This window comes from Colobus angolensis, unplaced genomic scaffold (assembly GCF_000951035.1).
Source record: "Colobus angolensis palliatus isolate OR3802 unplaced genomic scaffold, Cang.pa_1.0 Scaffold143, whole genome shotgun sequence".
Classification (NCBI taxonomy): domain Eukaryota; kingdom Metazoa; phylum Chordata; class Mammalia; order Primates; family Cercopithecidae; genus Colobus; species Colobus angolensis.
In genome coordinates, this window is record NW_012114522.1 from 2,007,399 (window position 1) to 2,014,419 (window position 7,021).

Sequence of the window (7,021 nt, forward strand, 5' to 3'; positions counted from 1 at the left end):
CATACATTACATGTATTATAACATCACTATGTGTACTCCATACATATGTACAGTACACAATTATGTGTCAATTAAAAAAGAAAAAGCTGAACTTACGTTGGAATGGCTATGAAGTAGCTAGCTTTGTCATATTTTTCATATAGACCCTAGGCATTTATTTTAAGTAAACTACCCTTGAGTTCAGGAAATGTGTAGTATTTGAATTTTAGCCTTGCATTTTATAATACAGAGAGGTAAAACTGTAGGCTTGCTTTGGATACAGTTACAGGGGTTTGCAGTGATGACCTTTTTATGTAATAAGGGCGAAATATATCTTAATTAATAGGCATACATGCTCATTTTTCTTCCTCTTACACATTTTTAGTTGTCATACAGGCACTGTGATACTTATGTAAACAGTATGCGATATCTTCAGTAGGAATCAGAATTTTAAGGTAAGAATACTTAGTGTTATATATTTTTCAGACTTTCTTTTTTTTTTTTTTTTTTTTTTTTTTTTTTTTTTTTTTTTTTTTTTTTTTTTTTTTTTTTTTTTTTTTTTTTGAGACGGAGTCTCGCTCTGTCACCCGGGCTGGAGTACAGTGGCCTGACCTCAGCTCACTGCAAGCTCCGCCTCCCAGGTTCACGCCATTGCCTCAGCCTCCCGGGTAGCTGGGACTACAGGCGCCCACCACCTCGCCCGGCTAGTTTTTTTGTATTTTTTAGTAGAGACGGGGTTTCACCGTGTTAGCCAGGATGGTCTCGATCTCCTGACCTCGTGATCTGCCCGTCTCGGCCTCCCAAAGTGCTGGGATTACAGGCTTGAGCCACCGCGCCCGGCCCAGACTTTCAAACTGGACATTTTACGTGTCCATTATATAATTGTCATTAAAGTTTCACAAAGACAATACCTGTCTTTAATATGGGTGATGCGCTAGTATTTTTTTTTTTTTTTTTGGAGACAGGGTCTCTTTGTCTCCCAGGCTGGAGTGTGGTGGTACGATAATGGCTCACTGCAGCCTCAGCCTCAGCCTCATAGGCTGGAACCCAAGTAGCTGGGACCACAGGTGTACAACACCATGCCCAGCTAATGTTTAAAATTTTTTGCAGAGACAGGGCCTCCCTCTGTTGCTCAGGCTGGTCTGGAATTCCTGGGTTCAAGTGATTCTCCTGCTTCATCTTCCCAAAGTGCTATGATTACAGGCATGTGCCACTGCCTGGCCCCATATAAGTGGGATGATGACTTGAGCCTAGGAGTTACACACCAGCCTGGGTAACATGGCACAAGACCCTGTCTTTACAAAAACTAAAAAAATTACCTGGGCATGTGGGACCTGCCTGTGGTCCCAGCTACTCCAGGAGGCTTAGGCAGGAGGATAACTTGAGCCCAGGAGTCGAGGCTGCAGTGAGTTCTGATCTTCTCATTGCATTCCAGCCTGGGTGACAGAGTGAGACCTTGTCTCTTAAAAAATGTTACTGGCTACCTGATTATTCATAGGAAAAAAACCTGAACTCTGATCTAAACCTCATACCTCGTATAAAAATTAACTCAGAATGGATCATGGACTAAAATGTAAAATGCAAAATAAAGATGAAAAGAGGAGCTAGGGACTGGGAGAAACTATTTGCAAACCACATGTCTGATAAAGGACTCATATCTATAATTTATAAAGAACTATCAAAATTCAGCAGTGAAACCAAACCATCTACTTTGAAAATGAATAAAAGACCTGAAGAGACATTTCAGATAACATATAAGCACATGAAAAGATGTTCAACATCATGAACCATCAGAAAAATGCACACTAAAGCCACGTCACTATATACCTATCAGAGTGGCTAAAATAAAAAGTAGTAACAAGACTAGTGCTGGTGAGGATGTGGGGAAACGGGATCACTCACACTTGGCTGGTGGGAATGGAAGATGGTACAGCCATTCTGGAAAACAGTTTGACAGTTTCTTAAAAAACTAAACGTGCGGGCCGGGCGCGGTGGCTCAAGCCTGTAATCCCAGCACTTTGGGAGGCCGAGATGGGCGGATCACAAGGTCAGGAGATCGAGACCATCCTGGCTAACAAGTGAAACCCCGTCTCTACTAAAATACAAAAAACTAGCCGGGCGAGGTGGCGGGCGCCTGTAGTCCCAGCTACTCGGGAGGCTGAGGCAGGAGAATGGCGTGAACCCGGGAGACGGAGCTTGCAGTGAGCTGAGATCCGGCCACTGCACTCCAGCCTGGGCGACAGAGCAAGACTCCGTCTCAAAAAAAAAAAAAAAAAAAAAAAAAACTAAACGTGCAATTGCCATAGGATGCAGCACTCACATTCATGGGCAGTTATCCCAGAGAAATGAAGACTTATGTTCACACAAAAGCCTCTATGTATCTGTTCATAGCAGCATTATTTATAAAGGCTAGAAACTGGAAACAGCCCGGAGACTGCTCAGCAGGTGAATGGTTAAACAAACTGGTGCACCCAGGCCCCAGATACCACTCTGCAGTGGTTAATGACATCCTTGTTCATCAGTCTTTCAAACTAGAAACCACCATCATGCTTAATCCCCTTTTTTTCCATCCCGGGTCTGAGTGAACTTCATTTTGCATTTCTTTCAAATGCATTTTCCCTCTGTCCTTTCTGGTTGCACCTCATGCTGCATTTGAACTATTGTAAGAGCCACAGAATTGTTTCTCTGCCTCATCATGGAATCCTTTCTACACTTCATGCCCCGCATTGCCATTGGAACAATCTTTCCAAAACATGAACAAACTAGCTTAAAACAAATATCCCAGGTAGCCTTCCAGATAAGTACAAGCTTTCTGTTAGAAGTTTTACTTCTTGCCTATAGGTAACCCCAGAGAGACGGATTTGCTGTCTGCATTTCAAGATCAGGTAGAAATCCCTGGAGGGGCCCATGTGGAGTAGTGGCACAAATACTGGTTCTGGAATCAGAAGCCCTCATATCCTGGTTCTAACACTAGCTGGATGTTCTTGGGAAAGTTTTGGTTTCATAACCTGAGAAACTCCATTTCTTAAGAAATGGAGATGAGGAAGCATGCTCAAGGGATCACACAAGGCTGCTGGGAGGAGCGGATGAGGGCCGTGGTGAAAATGCTGTGTAATCCGTGAAGCATGTCGCATGTGTGAGAAGTGGAGCTGTGTGGATAGCGGTCCTGGAATCATTGTATGAAAATGATGGAAAGCACATTCGCAGTTCTGCCTGATGATACCACTGGGCGCCTGTGTTGTACATGCCAGCCGCAGGGGCGAGGCCTGGGTCAGTACAGCTCACAGTTTGGTTTTCATGCAGTTAGAAAGGCCCGAGAGGACCCTTCCCCCCTCCAGCTGTGGGAAGGAGGCGGCTGTCTCCTGCCTATATTTGGTGGGATTGTCTGTGGCTCCTTAGGGACAGGAATGCAGGGAGTGGGGGAAGAAAGCCGGCCTGACTGCTCGCTAGTCAGCCTTCCCCCAGGGAGGAGTGGAGGGGTCATTTCGTGGTAACTTGCCAAGTCTTTCTTAACCCATCTGCTCATAGAAATGACCAGCATGACAAGTAAAAGACCCGTTAGAGACAGATGGGCTGTGTGTCCCGTGTGTTTATGGCTTTGTGGCCTCAGAGCTGCTAGGACCCGATAGCTTTCTGGGGAATGCTGGGTCAGCCAAGGGGCGGAAAATAGTGAGAGGAAGAAAATTCCCCCTCGCTGCTCTGGTCTGGGAGTGATTACTGAGGAGAGCGGCATGGAGGGCCCAGTCGTGGGGTCCCTCTCAAGCACACCCTCACCACAGTGGGAATGCGGGTCTCAGCCTCCCTAGGCCTCCGTGATTTTCGTCTGTCACCTACTCACCTCCAGCAGGGATGTCTATGGTGATGAGATGAGGGAGCATCATAGCACATGTGGCACTTAGTAGGCTTGCGGTGAGTGGACGCTGGCGTCAGTGGAACGGGAGACTGGGCGCTGCATGTGGATGCACTCACGTGGTGGTGGCACGGGTGGACAGAGGAGAGAGGGACGCTCTGCCGTTCTCCTGTTGGTCTGTCACCCCCGCTGTTGTGAGCAGAATCCATGAGTGTATTCTGTTGCCCCAGTCAACTTGGTAGGCTGATTGCTCAATTTTCTGCTTCCACTTTTGATTTCGTAAGAATGGGAAAAGGAGTACTTCAGTGACTTTTCTGGTTGGTGGCATACATTCCTTGATATCACCTTCATGCTTTTTAATTTCTATGTATTTTGGATGCTGGAGCTTGCTGACATCTGTGTTTTTATGCCTCACCCTCTCGTGTAACTGTTGGCCACACCAAGACCAGAGAGAAGTGACCAGACTGATTGGTGGCAGGGCTAGGACTGGAATTCCCCAGCCTTTTGATGTCCAGCAGGCTCTGTTTTCTGTATTACACTGCTTTTCCCTATTTCGACCCCTGTTAAGACAGTGGATGTGAAATGTAGCTGGGTGCTTTTGGGGGTGTGCTAGGAGTGTGGCAGATGCCTCAGACTGGCATTTTCCCCTGTTTCTGAATTCTCATGGCTCAGAGTCAGTCCCTACGCTACTGACCAGGAAGATACAGGAAGTTGTTTTGTACAGCAAACACTATACCGGGGTATTTTTTTCCACTCGGCAATTTATTTGGTTTGGACTGGAGTAAATCTCTGATATTGGTTTCTTTGCCAATATTATTAGGGAGTGGAGCCTGACTTGTCTTAGCCCGCTTTGTAGTGCTTAGAATCTCTGAATGTGTGTTGAATTGAGCTGAAGTGTGAGAGCGTCTTGGACAGTGGTTTGCAAACCTAGCTGCATCTGGGGGGCTGTGGAAAAAGCATGCGTGCTTACTCCAGACCAGTTGAAATAGAATCTGCAGGAATGGAGCCTGGGCAGCTCTAGTGCTGTTAAAAACCCCCAGGTGGTTCTGATATACAGTAAAGGTTGAGATCCATTGATCCACAGTGAATTGGAGTTCTGGATCACAGGCATGCCTTATGCTTTCACCAGCTTAGAATGGCCTTTGTGCTTCAGAACCATGAAAAAAAAAGTTATGCAAACAAATGTGGAAATAGCCTAAGTGCCACATCCTGTTACTACCTGCCATGAAGTATATTTACCAGTTATTCACTCTATTCTGATCTCTACCCCATTCCTCCGTTTCTTCATGGAACAATAATTTGACAGTTGGTTATGCAGAACCAGAGTAAGTCTAGTTTGATTGGCGGGAAACGATTTTGGGTATGAAGTACTCTTTAGGCATTTGTTGAACTCTTGTTTGTACCACCGCTGTGCTGAACAGTTTATAAATATTACTTCTTTAAGCAAGGCCTATGGAGTCAGGCTGCCTGGGTTTTGCTAACTAGCTGTGTAATTTCGGGCAAGTTTTTAGCTTTATGTAAACCTGACTTTCATCTATGAAATGGGATGACAAGGGCTCATTATCATCTTACAGGATTGTGCAAATGTGTGTGTAAAGTGCTTAGTTTGGTGCCTAACACATAGTAACTACTCAGTGATTATTACACCATCATCATCATATTTAAATGTAAATATTAAGAGCTAATAAATTTGTAAAAGGTAGTATACCCTTGAACCAAAGACTACTTTTAGTTTTAAGTGTTTGGGTTAATTTATCACTTAAATATGGCCTCTTGAATACCTTGGATTTCAATTGAATGTAGCCAGAGGATTTCATAATTGGACCGTTGTGGCTAGAAGTTGGAGCTTTGTTTGTTTGTTTGGTTTCACTTGCTACACTAAGCATGTGGCTGTACGCACCTTTATGGTGACTTCTGGTACTGGAGGACCAAAGCTTCATTCGCTTCTTTGGAGGAGATGATCTTATGCTATACAAAGCACTCAGACTTCGTTAAGTATGTACCATCCAGACAAGACCAGGTGCTTCCCATGGCATCTTGTCCTTTTCTTAGTTCTCTCATCAATCTAGCCTGTTCCTTGTATTCCTCTTTATACTAGAACTTCTCTTTGAACAAGGAATGTTGTTTTGTCACTGCTAGGTCCCCAGCAATTAATAATGCCTAGCACATACTAGGTGCCTCCTGAATGTGAATAGGTGGTAATCTAGCGGAACACAAGATAAATCTGCAGGTTGAGATCTAAGCTGTGTGGTATGAACGCTGCATTGGCAAACTTATTAAATCAATTCTGTTAATACAAGTTTAACATGTCTTAGTAACTGACTTAGTTAAGTAATCCTTTACTGAGTGTCTTCTAGGCCAGACACTGGGGACAGAAAGGTAATAATGTATGATCCCTGCCTCGTGCGCAGGAAGTCTAGTGCGATGGACAGACATGCGCCAATGGCTGCCGTGGAATATGGTGAGTTTTAAGATAAAGGGGCACCCTGTGTGCCCTTGGAGCATAGAGCAGGGCTTGTGTTCTGGGAACATGGGCTCCATGTGAAAACACAATTTAAATGAATTTTTTTTTTTTTTTTTGAGACAAAGTCTTGCTCTGTCGTCCAGGCTGGAGTACAGTGCTGTGATCTCGGCTCACTGCAACGTGCTCCCCCTAGGTTCAAGTGCTTCTCGTGCCTCAGCCTCCCGAGTAGCTGGGATTACAAGTGCGTGCCACCATGCCTGGCTAATTTTTGCATTTTTAGTAGAGATGGAGTTTCACCATGTTGGCTGGGCTGGTCTTGAACTCCTGACATCAGGTGATCCTCCCGCCTTGGCCTTCCAAAGTTCTGGGATTATAGGCATGTATGTATTCATCCTTGTAAATATCTGCGGGTAGCACTTAACTTTAAATGGTTACTAATTAAACTATTGAATGGCTTTAGTATGGATTGAGTGGCTTTGCTGGGCCTTGTTTTTAATTTCCTTCATTAGAGGAGAAAAAAAATGCAGGTTGAATATCCCTCATCCAAACTGCTTGGAACCAGAAGTGTCTCAGATTTTTTTTACATTTTTGAATTTTTGAATATTTGTATTTTTTTTTTTTTGAGACAAATTAAGGATTTTTAATCTGTGTTTTGTTCAGTTTTGCTTTTCTTTTTTTTATTTTTATTTTTATTTATTTATTTTTATTATACTTTAAGTTCTAGGGTA